Source organism: Oryctolagus cuniculus, chromosome 5, assembly GCF_051225735.1.
Source record: "Oryctolagus cuniculus isolate XC-2025 breed Fujian yellow rabbit chromosome 5, ASM5122573v1, whole genome shotgun sequence".
NCBI lineage: Eukaryota > Metazoa > Chordata > Mammalia > Lagomorpha > Leporidae > Oryctolagus > Oryctolagus cuniculus.
Window position 1 is genome coordinate 162,580,953 of NC_142871.1, and position 12,681 is coordinate 162,593,633.

The 12,681-nt window shown below is 47.3% G+C and overlaps 1 long non-coding RNA gene across 1 annotated transcript; it reads right to left on the minus strand.

Annotated features, from left to right (window-relative positions):
- Positions 1–1,652: 1,652 nt before the first annotated feature.
- LOC149126836 (uncharacterized) lies at positions 1,653–12,634 on the minus strand. Its single transcript, XR_016233498.1, has 3 exons — positions 12,522–12,634; positions 3,726–3,798; positions 1,653–2,018 (listed from the first exon to the last, which is right to left on the minus strand). It is a non-coding gene; the product is annotated as an uncharacterized LOC149126836 (long non-coding RNA).
- Between the last annotated feature and the right edge of the window lie 47 nt (positions 12,635–12,681).

Sequence of the window (12,681 nt, forward strand, 5' to 3'; positions counted from 1 at the left end):
TAGGAAAGTCTTCAGTGAGAAGGTGACCCTGAGCAGAACCTGAAAGGAACCAGCTCCACGGGCATGTGTCCCTCCAATAACCTGCACGGCTTTGGAGCAGAGTGAGCCCTTGCACCAAGACGGGACTGGCATGGGCTGGCCGCAGGCAAACTCATCACCTGCAGGATAGCACCAAAGACGTGTTTTGCCCCTGAGCCTTCTCCCAGAGCGCATTGGGGACGTCGTTCTGTTGCTGAAAATCACTGCTGTTGTCAGCCCCAGGGCTGCAGCTGAAACCACGCTGACAGCCTTCCCTAACACAGCCTCTCGGTGCCGGCAGCAGCTGTGGCAGGCGAGCCACCGCGGCACAGCAGTGACCCCTGGATGGCTCCCAGACCAGGCTCTGGCTGAGCTTGGACGAACGTGTGTACCCCAGAAGACCCTGGTGTTTGTGATCCAATCCCCCCCACCCCACCCCGAGCCGGGGAACCGTGCAGCTGCAGACAGCGTGCTGGGGCAAGCCTCAGTCCTCGGGGGAACTGGATTATTCATTCTCCGAAGGAGCTGTTCTCTCCCCTTCTCTGTGGTTTCACTTTCCACGATTTTAGTCAACCACAGTCCAAAAATATTAAATGGATATTTTCAGAGAGAAAGAGAGACCATATTCGCCTAATGCTTACGACAGTACATTGTTATAATGTTCTTTTTCATTATTAGTTGTTGTTGGCATATTTTACTGTACCTCATTTATAAATTAAACTTTATAAAAAGTATGTACATTTGTATAGGAAAAACTGTGGTGTGTAAAAGGCTTGGTACTATCCACAGTTCCGGGTACCCACGGGGAGTCTGGGGTAAAGAGGGACTACCGGGCCAGCGCTGTGGCATAGTGGGTAAAGCCGCTGCCTGTAGTGCTGGCATCCCATATGGACGCCAGTTCAAGTCCCGGCTGCTCCACTTCCTATCTAGCTCTCTACTATAGCCTGGGAAATCAGTAGAAATGGCCCAAATCCTTGGGCCCCTGTACCTGTGTCGGAGACCCAGAAGAAGCTCCTGGTTCCTGGCCATCTGGGGAGTGAACCAGCAGATGGAAGACCTCTCTCTCTCTCTGACTCTGCCTCTCTGTTACTCTGCCTTTCAAATAAATAGAAACCTAAAAAAAAAAAAAAAAAAAAAAAAAAAAAAAAAAAAAAAAAACTCATATATTAAAAAAAAAAAAAAAAGAGGGACTACCATATTTCTCTATCTGGGATGCTCTGAAAGTTTCTTTTCTCACCCATCTTTAAGCCTCAATTTCTTCAACTATAAAATGAGGATGATAGCATTTGCTTCAAAGGCTGTTGTGAGGATTCTTGAGTTAATAATACAGGCAGAGAACGTGAGAACGGAATCCAGCACACAGCGATGGTCAATGGATGTTTGAGGGCCTAGTGGTAAGGAGGTGGACAATGACCATGAGTACCAGAAGATAATGACCATGAGTACCAGATGATAATGACCATGAGTACCAGATGATAAACGACCCCTTCCTGAGCCCAGAGAACAGGATGCAGTGAACGAGTGATTGGGAGACTGGGCAAAAGCAATGACTTTTCTTTTGATAAACTGGTTGCCAATCCCTCATGTGCAGCTTTCTGAGTCATTTTCACTTGTACTGGTCTACTCACCAGATCTGGGGCTTTTTATTCTTGAGTTTCTAATGTTTACTCCGAGGCAGAACTCTATAATATCCTCACAAATTGCGTGTTAGTCATTTTGCTCCACTGGCCAAGTTTTCCACATCATTCTCTATCTTTGCGTGTTTGTTTATCATTCAACAAATGAATTCGTCAAGTGGCTGCTCTGTTCCGAGCCTGGTGCCAGGAGCTGGTGGCTCAGTACCAAGCAGGATGCGGTCTGTGTCCTCGGCAAGCTTGCTGGCTCAAGGCGGAGGGACAAGAAGGCAAATTCAGTGGTGCAGATGACGTCTGGGTGGGGAGCCGTCATGAGAGCTCAGAGGCTCAGTTTGAAGAAAGGAACTGGGGGTCCAAGAGACATTCCTGGTAGAGAGAACCACAGACCCAAAAGCTCAAAGACAAGAAAGCACGCGGGGCACCCAGGGGCTGTGAACGAGACAGGGCTGGGGCGGAGAACACCCAGCAGGAAGTGCCAAGTGTTGGGTCTGCAGACGCCAACTTAGGTCAAGTTACAAAGGGCCTGACTGGCCAGGCTAGGGGGTCTAGAGTACGTTCTGAGTCCTCAGAGGACAACATGCATGTCTTCAGCAGAAACAGGGCATTTTAGGTTGGCTGCCTAGAGCGATGTCTTCAGCTGTGGCATAGACAGCCACTGGGCGATGGCTATTGGGGTCCCATGTAAGAGATCACTGAAGAACTTCAGCTGGCCATGGTGGCGCAAATGCTAAGGCACAAGCAGTGAGGATGGGCGAGATGGCTGGAAGGGGCAGCTATTAAGGGGCTTCATGAGACCAGAAGGCAGTCTGGGCCCAAACACATCCAGTGGAAGACTTTCAGCCGGTCTTCCCGTGCTGGGAGAGCTGTGGAAGCTGGCAGATTTCATTCTGGAGCTAGAATTCATGCTCTGTCGCCTACATGTGGGGCATAAAGGAGTGGGGAGAGTTGAGTGGCTCCTACTCTTAGAATGTGACCAACTAATTGTCATCCCATGGGATGTGGACTGGTGGAGAAGTGGATTTGTGGAAAAGACATAGGAGAGGATGTTATAGTTCAGGTTAGATATGAGTTTGAGGTACCTAAGAGACTATAAAGTTATACATAAGGGTGTTCTCCAAAGAAACAATGAATAGGAGACACTGGTATCTCTCTGTCTCTCTCTCTAACTCTGACTTTCAAATAAATAAATCACTTTTAAAAGAGAAGTGTTTAAGATTTTTTCATATTTTTGAATATATATGTATATATATAAATGAACTATATGGGGAAGGCACTCACATCTAAACACAAAAACTATGTTTCATATACACTAGACTGATGGTAATCTTATAGAATATTTTTGCTGGGTCTGTATTTGGACTGCAATCTATCACTTAGGATCAGGTTGGGATTTTCCACTTGTGGGCTTCACATAGACAAAAGCTTTCAGATTTTTGGAGTATTTTGAGTCTTGGATTTTAGCATGTTCTGCCTGTATCTAAATGAGTAGATATTAAAAAAGGGGGTAGAAAGCTTTATTTCTGCTAAGGACCATTTAGATATTTGTAACATCATTGATTAGCCTGCTATATGGAGTTTTATTGTTGTATAACTGGTAAAGCTGTCGCCTACCATACCAGGATCCCATATGGGTGCAGTTCATGTCCCAGATGCTCCACTTCCAATCCAACTCCTGCTAGTGGCCTGGGAAAAGCAGAGGATGATGGCCCAAGTACTTGGTCCCCTGCCACCCACAAGGGAGACCTGCATAAGTCTCCAGGCTCCTAGCTTCAGCCTAGCCCAGGCCCAACCATTGCAGACACCTGGGGAGTGAACCAGAATGATAGAAGATATCTCTCTCTCTCTCTCTCTCTCTCTCTCTCTCTCTCTCTCTCTCATCTCTCCCTGTAACTCTGGCTTTCAAATAAATAAATAAATCGTTTCTAAAAATTAGCCTGCTATAGATTTATTGAATTTCAAATCCCACTAGCAGGGTCAAACCAAATGATTTCACAGACCTATGTGGCCTGCAGGTTAGATATTCTCCACACCATAAATCATGAGATTTATTATAATAAATTGGCTCAATTTTACCTTGGCATCAAAATCAGTCTTTCTCTTCCGATGTAGGCTATGGATCATCAAGATCAGATTTCCTGGAAAGTCTCTGGTACAGCAAATATAACAAAAAATGTGTGAATTCATTTCATAAAATAAATCTGATGAAAGGTTAGCTATCTGAATATTTGATGATGTTTCATGATATATTTAAAAGTTGATCCTTGCTGAATGAGGCCCACTCAAACTGGCAAGGAGGTTCCTTGATTCAAATGTTAATCTCACCCAGAATCACCCTCAGAGGCTCCCCCAGAAATCATGTTTCCCAGTGATCTGGGCAGCCCATGGCCCTGCTGACACATAAATTAGTTATCACAAGGAAGGATGTTTAAACGCAGCCTTCAAGGTACGTTCTGATCTGGTGGCTGCTTGCCTGTCTGCCTCACCTTTCACCTACTCACCCTGAACTATTCCTGCGAAGAATTGTGCTCTGCCTCTGACATGCATTCCTAGTGCATGGAACTCTCCTCCAACTCTTCCTCTCGCCCCTTCCCTGGTCAACTCGTTTTTACCATTCAGGTCCCACTTAGACACCAGGATCTCTTGCAAACCTGACCTCTCTCGGTACTGGATCAGCTGTTTGCATTGTACCCTCTACTCCCTTGACCATGGCTTTCCTACACAATTCCAATTGTGTTTTCTAGTGTCATACCTCAAGACAGTCTAAGCTTGATGGGAGGTTGTTCATCTATGTGTACCCAGTGCTTAGTATAATAGTAACAGCTCAAGAAACAAGTGAGATAAATGCAAGACGTACTTGAGTATGGTATCTATGATAGAGCGTAAAGGCACCTGCATGACTGTATTTACCACATATTTGATATCAGTGAGACCTAACCTTAACATCCCAGCATATTCTGGACAGAAAGTTAAATTCTCCTAAAACTGAGACTGTTCAGATGTTGGCATTGCTAAGAGCAATCTGATGTGGTAACAGCTTCTGGCATATGCAGCTCATTTTAACAGATGCCAGTATGACATACAGAAAGCTGTCAGGTTTGCCCCCAAAAGAAAAGCCATCCAGCTCATGTTCCACTTGCCAAATTAATTTCACTTGACATTTAATTTGTATCCTAAGGTAATGTGGATTTAAAACTTGACTATGATAACCACAGATTGGAGAAGTGTTCCATTTGACAAAATCAATTCATCAAGTTATTTTTGTTGTGATGTAAAGCTGTGTTGATATAGACATCTCCAAATCAAAGATCCAGATCATCTGAAAAAGCACACTTATTGACTCTTAAGTAAAATATATGCTTTCTCCTCTTTCCTATGCCTGCTGTCAAGTAAAGTAGAGCATGCAACAGCTCACTGTAACCGAGAAAGGAGGCAATGGAAAGTGAACTCTGTGGGTTTGAGAGTGAGAAAGCTGAGTTGAAATTCCAATGCTCCATCTGCCATAGAAAGTCTCAATCCTGGCTGCACGTTGGGATCAGCCAGGGATTTTCTAAACATCAATGGCTGGTACTACTCCAGACAAAGTCAAGTGGAGTCTCCAGTATTGATATGGTATCTACATTTTCTTTTAAACATTCAGGTGATTCACTCACTGGTCTGTTAGCTGTGTGGATCTGGCTACATAACTTAATGTCTCTGTTACACGAAAATAGAGTACAGTAGACATTTGTCACAGTCACAGCTACTATTATTTGAAGATCTATTTAGGTATTTGAAAACAGAATGACAGAAAGAGAGTGAGACAGAGAAAAATTTTCCATATTTTGGGTCATTCTCCAAATGACCATAACTTCCAAGTCTAGGTCAGGCTGAAGCCAGGAGCCAGGAACTCTGTCCACGTCTCCCACATGGGTGGCAGGGGCCCAAGTACTTGAGCCACCATCTGCTGTCTCCTGGGATGCACTAGTGTAGCCTCAACCCAGGGACTGTGATATAAGACGTGGGTGCTTGGGGCCGGTGCTGTGGCGCAGCAGGTTAAAGCCCTGGCCTGAAGCACCTGCATCCCATATGAGTGCCAGTTCTAGTCCTGGCTGCTCCTCTTTTGATCCAGCTCTCTGCTATGACCCGGGATAGCAGTGGAGAATGGCCCAAGCCCTTGGGCCCCTGCACCCACGTGGGAGACCTGGAAGAAGCTCCTGGCTCCTGGCTTCATATTTGCCCAGCTTTGGTTGTTGCAGCCACCTGGGGAGTGAACCAGTGGATGGAAGACCTCTCTCTCTGTCTCTACCTCTCTCTGTAACTCTTTCAAATAATGCCTTACCTAGATTTTTATTTTAATAGTTATCCATATAAGTATTTCATAGTATAAATTTTCCTTTTATAACTATACCTCAAAGATTCCAGATATCCTGCAATTTCACCATAACTCCTTGACCTAAGAATTAGAATGTTTTCATATTTCTAGGTTTCAAAAAGTCTTTTGAAATTTTTATCTTTTTATAGTTTCTGATTTTCCTGCACTGTGGTCAAATAATCATGTATTTGGTATGTGTGGCTGCAGATACAACCAAATTTTGTAAATGTTCCATTTGTGCTGGAAATGGAGTGTGGAAGAGTGAGCATGGCCTCCAAGTATCTCAAGCCCTAATCCATAGAATTTCTCCATGTGAATTACGGGGGCTGCCGCTGTGTCGCAGCAGGCCCTATAACAACGCTGGCATCCTGTATGGGTGCCCATTTGAGTCCCAACTGCTCCTTTTCCAATCCAGCTCTCTGCTATAGTCTGGGGAAGCAATGGGAGATGGCCCAAGTGCTTGGGTCCCTGCACTCACGTAGGAGACCTGGGAGAAGCTCCTGGCTCCTAGCTCCTGCCTGACCCACTGCTGGCTGTTGTGGCCATTTGGGGGAATGAACCGAATGAGTTCACTGAGTTTATACACAAAACAGGATTTTTGCAGATGTGATTCTGGTTAAGGATTTGTAGACAAGAAGATTATCCTGGATTATTCAGGTATGTCCAAAAGGCAAGCATGGGTGTATTTATTTATTTATTATTTGAAAGGCAGAGTTAGAGAGGGAGCGACAGAGAGAGACAGAGAGATTTTCCATTGGCTGGTTCACTCTCCAAATAGCCACCAGGGAGCTGGGCCAATCCAAAGCCAGGAGCCAGGAGCTTCTCCCTGGTCTCCCATGGGGTGCAGGGCCCAAGCACTTGGGCCATCCTCCACTGCACTCCCAGGCCATAGCAGGGAGCTGGCCTGGAAGAGGAGCAGCCAGGACTTGAAATGGCACCTCCATGGGATTGGAAATAACGCCTCCATGGGATGGCAGTGTTGCAGGCTGCAGCTTAACCTGCTGGGCCACAATGACACCGACCTGCTCAGCCCCACCCCCTCCCCCACCCCGCACAGGTGGCAGAAGGAGCCTTGCTACACACGGAAGACATGGAGACAAAGAGAAAAGAGACGCCAAGATGCAGGCTTGACTGTGGGAGTGAGGCAGCCCTGCAAACACCTTGATCAGGCTGCAGTGACACTGATTTGGAACTCCCGGCCTCCAGAAAGTGCGAGAGTGAGTTTCTGCTCTGAGCCACAGAGGCTGTGGGAGTGCAGTACAGCAGCCCCAGGCCACTGATGCAGGGGTGTTGTCTCTGTCAGGCTTCAGAGGTTTATACTCACGTGCGTGTGTGTGTGTGTGTGTGTGCGATCTACCTTACTGGCGAGCTTGTCTAGATTTCTGATGTTCTTCCCAGTGTTTTTTGTCCTTGCTGTCTCCGATGCTGAGATGTGGCTTAAGGACTCAGTCATGACTGTTTTTCTATTTCTCTGGGCATCTCCTGTTGTTGCTGAAGGTTTTTTTTTTTTTCATATTTTGGAGCACAAAATATTGATAACTATTTTATCTTTGCTCTGTACTGTAGCATTTAGCATTACGTATCCTTTGTCTTATTTTGGGTTTGTTCTTAGAAACAACACGTAGTATAAATTGTGCTTTGTTAGTCAATTCAAAAATCCTCTTCTGGGGCCAGCATTGTGGCTGGCCTCCACGTGTGACGCTGGCAACCCTTAAGGGTTCTAGTCCCGGCTGCTCCTCCTCTGATCCAGCTCTCTGCTGTGGCCTGGGAAAGCAGTGGAAGATGGCCCGAGTGCTTGGGCCCCTGCTTCCATGTGGGAGACTCAGAAGAAGCTCCTGGCTCCTGATCCACCCAGCTCCAACAGTTGCAGCCATTTGAGGGGTGAACCAGTGGATGGAAGATCTCTGTCTGTCTCTCTGTCTCTGTCTATAACTACCTCTCAAATAAATAAATAAATCTTTAAAAAAAAAAAAAAAAAAACCTTTTCTGAGGTGGGCATTTGGCATAGCAGCTAAGATGCCCGCATTCCAGTGTCCTGTATGCAAGGCCTAGCTCCACTCCCAATTCCAGCTTCTTTTTTTTTTTTTTTTTTTTTTTTTTTTTTTTGACAGGCAGAGTGGACAGTGAGAGAGAGAGACAGAGAGAAAGGTCTTCCTTTGCCGTTGGTTCACCCTCCAATGGCCGCCGCTGCAGCCGGCGCACCGCGCTGATCCTGGCAGGAGCCAGGAGCCAGGTGCTTTTTCCTGGTCTCCCATGGGGTGCAGGGCCCAAGCACCTGGGCCATCCTCCACTGCACTCCCTGGCCATAGCAGAGAGCTGGCCTGGAAGAGGGGCAACCGGGACAGAATCCGGCGCCCCAACCGGGACTAGAACCCGGTGTGCCGGCGCCGCAAGGTGGAGGATTAGCCTATTGAGCCACGGCGCCGGCTTCCAATTCCAGCTTCTTGTCGATGTGCGTCCTGGGAAGCAACAGGTGATGACCCAAGTGGTTGGGTCCCTGCCACCACCTGAGAGACCCAGATTGCATTCCTGGCTCTGGGCTTCAGCCTGGCCCAGCCCCAGTTCTTGCAGGTGCTTAAGGAATGAACCAGTACATAGAAGACTTTCTCTTTCTCTCTCTCTCTCAAACAAAATAAATAATAAATAAAAATAAACAAGTTCCTTTTTGTAAATGAGGCAAACCCAAGTATGTTTTAATTATAATCTATATAGTTGGCCACAGCTCTAACATCTCAATTTATGCCATGGCGATTATATACACTCATACACACTTGTGGGCTTCCCCTCTGTGGCTTGTTTTATTTGCCTGTTTTCTATTTTTTTTTTTTTTGGCATTTAGGAAAATTCACATTTTTGATATAAGGTTGCCATTAGAATAATACCTTTACTTACTAACGTTCATCCTCTTTGACTTTCAATACTGCGTGTCGCTCACCTACTATAAACAACACTGGAATTACCCAGCGGTCTTTTCTTTCTCCTTCATTCCTGCTCCCTCAGCATCTGGTTTGAAATAATAGCTTCTTTCACTCTAGTTAATCCCAGTAGGACAATCAGCAATGTATTCATTGGCTTTTTGTTACTGCAACAAGATACCCAAGACAAGCTGCCTACAAAGGAAAGGGCGCTTTGTTTCGTTCACAGTTTTGGACGGTGAAAGTCCACAGCAAGACACAGACCCTGGTGAGGGCCCCGGGGCAGCTGGCAGAGCACCTTGGGCGGAGGTACTCTGATTTGGCACATGGGCACCTTAACCATGCGTTCAAACACCCATCCCTTCGGTCTGTTTTCAACTCCCATTGTTTTTACTTCATTTTGAGTTTTCTGAGACACAACCCCATTGTAAGTTGAGGAGCATCTGTATTAAAAATTTCAGGCTGGCGCCGCGGCTCACTAGGCTAATCCTCCGCCTGCAGCGCTGGCACCCCAGGTTCTAGTCCCGGTTAGGGTGCCGGGTTCTGGGCCGGTTGCTCCTCTTCCAGTCCAGCTCTCTGCTGTGGCCCAGGAGGGCAGTGGAGGATGGCCCAAGTGCTTGGGTCCTGCACCCCATGGGAGACCAGGGGGAAGCACCTGTCTCCGGACTTCAGATCGGCGCAGCGCGCTGGCCGCAGCATACCAGCCATAGCGGCCATTTGGGGGGTGAACCAATGGAAGGGAGACCTTTCTCTCTGTCTCTCTCTCTCTCACTGTCTAACTCTGCCCGTCCAAAAAAATTTTTTTCAAGGGGACAGGGTCAGCGCTGTGGCATAGTGGGTAGGGTGTCTGTGGCATCAGCATCCCGTATGGGCCCTGTTTTGAGTCCTGGCTGCTCCACTTCCAATCCAGCTCCTTGCTAATGTGCCTGGGAGTGCAGCAGAGGGTGGCCCAGTTCCCTGGACCCTTGAACTCCTGTGGGAGACCCTGAAGAAGCTCCTGGCTCCTGGCTTTGGACCAGCCCAGCTCCGCCCACTGCGGGGGAATCACATGGGGAGTGAACCAGTGGATGGAAGATCTCTCTATGTCTCTCCCTTGCTCTCTCTCTCTGTAACTCTGCCTTTCAAATAAAGAAGCAAATCTTTAAAAAAAATTTTTCAAGGGGCTGGCGTTGTGGCTTAGCAGGTAACACTGCAGCCTGAGATGCTGGCATCCCCTATGGACGCCAGTTCAAGTCCTCGCTGCGCCACTTCCAATGCAACTCTTCCCTGCTAAGGCACATGGGGAAAGCAGCGGAAGATGACCCAAGTGTTTGGGCAATCGCCACCCATATGAGAGACCAGATGAAGCTCCTGGATCTTGGCTTCAGCCTGGCCCAGCGCTGGCCATTGTAGCCACCTGGGGAGTGAACCAGCAGATGGAAGTTCTGTGTCTCTTCCTCTGTCTCTGCTACTCTGACTTTCACGTACATAAATTAATTAATTAATTTAAAAAAAAAAAAAAAAAACAGGCCCGCGGCCAGTTGAAGACCAAATGGGAGGCCACAGCGCGCCGCGGATCGATCTTCCAGGTGACCTCTGGGCTCTGGGCTGGATCAGAGAAGAAATCGGTGTCTGCGGGCCAAGATGCCTGAGCTGCCGCGACAGGTAGCAGGCAGGGAGGGAGGCAGTCGGAGAGCTCTGGTGCAAGAGACATGCAAGAGACAAGGATGAAAGGGATGGGCAGAGAAATGATTCGGCAGTTGGCCTCACCCTCTTCTGGATTCCTTTGATAATAGCATCAGCCAACAGTTGGCCTCACCCTCTTCTGGATTCCTTTGATAATAGCATCAGCCAACGTTATTGAGTTTACCATGTGCTAGGCATTGCATTAAGCATTTTATATCCCTCTACATGCACTTTGTCATTTAATCCCCACAAAACCCTTTGATGAAGGTATTATTGCCTCCTTATGGCCATTTATTCAGCAAATGGTTCGTTTTTTTGTTTTGTTTTGTTTTTGTTTTTTATTTTTGAGTCCTATGTGTCAGGCCTTCCTGGTGCTGGAGATGCAGGTAAGATCAAGCCCTGCCCTCAAGATATTTATACCCTACTAGGGGATGCAGAGAACAAAGGGTAAGCAAATAAATAGTGTCATTTCAGGTACTGACAAGTGCGCTAAGGGAAATAAAGCAGGGTAGGGACTTAAGGAAGGAAGATTCCTTCCGTTGACTGTCAGGGAAGGCTTCCCTGGGGAGGTAGCATTTGAGTAGTGTTAGGAAACTGGCGCAGTTGTAGCCAGGTGGCCGCATGGCCCAGCTACCTGAGCCAGGCTCCACCCCCATCCTAAAGGGATTCTCTGCTCCTGCTTCCCTGCCCGCCCTCAGGCAAAGTTTTAAAAAGGCCTGTTCCTGAACGCGTGCTCTCTTGGCTCTTGGCTCTTCTCTCCTGCCCCTTCTCTCCTGCTCTCTCTTGGTTCCTCTCTCCAGCCTCCTCCTCTGGTCTCTTGGCTCTTGGTCCTTCTCTCCTGCGCTCTCTTGGTCTCTCTTGGCTCTGCTCTCCTCTCTCCTCTTCTCTGCTCTATCTTCTCTCCTTGCTAGCTCCTCTCCTCTCTGTCTCTCTCTCTTACAGTCTCCCTCTCTTTTTCCTTCGCCGCCCCTTCACTCCGGTCTGTAGGGTGTTCCCCAATAAACCCTTTCCCTTACTCCGGTGTCCGGTGTGCTTTGCGATGGCTAACATTAAGATATAACAAGTAGAGACCTGGATGATTCAGATTTCCTGGAGTATTGTAGGTGGAGGAACCACAGAGGGCTGAAGTCCTCAGACCAGAGTTACAATAAGAAATGTAATTTGGTCTTTGATCCGGGTTCCTGTCACAGACCTTCTAAATCCCTTAGGATGTCCTGAGTGATAGTGATCTTTTGTTATTCATAACAGGCCCCCTTCCACATTCCTGAGTTTATGTTAATGAGGTGGCTCTTCAGATGGGGAGGCTAGTTGCTGGAGAAACTAACCTGGTGGTTAGGGGGTTAGGACCAAGAGGGCCTGGAGATTGACTTAATTGCCTATAATCCCTATCACCAGCAGCTAATAATTTAATCAGTTATGCCTACCAAGCTGAACTTAGATAAAAACTCTTAATGCTGGGGTTTGGAAGTTTCTGGGTTGATGAACAACGCACCCATCCCAATTATATGCCCTGTCTCTTCCATTAGCTCTCCCTGAGTTGTATCCTTTATAATGAACTGGGGGTAGTAAATCGCAAAAAACAAAAACAAAACAAAAAACAGACAGCAGCAGAGCACGAAACACAGCTCAGGGCCTGAGTGTGGACCGCGGGCAGGTGTGTAAGTCTGACATGCAAGAAGCCCTCCCTGCCTGCATGATGCATATCTGATCCTTTCTCTGTTGGGATTGAGACCAGAGTGTGGCAGGCACACAGAGGCCCCCACTCTCCTACCCTCAGTTCTGCTCATCACAAGCAAACCACTGCAGTTTTTCACAGCAATTACTCACAACAAAAGGCCCTGTTAGCCAAAGATCAAAATGGCATTAACAGTACAAAAATGCACGCTCACTTTAAGACAAAAGTATCAAAACATCAAAAGACAGAAAATCAAAACTCACAAGGACCAGAAAGCATCTCTCATCCAAGCCTCTCTTGTTGTCCTTGAGGAAATGGAGACCCAGTGGGGCTAACTGCCTGCCCTGGCGTGACCCGCCAGTTAGGGCTGAGTGGAGACTACAGACTCCTGCAACCCAATTTAAATAAGAGTGGTGCCCCTTT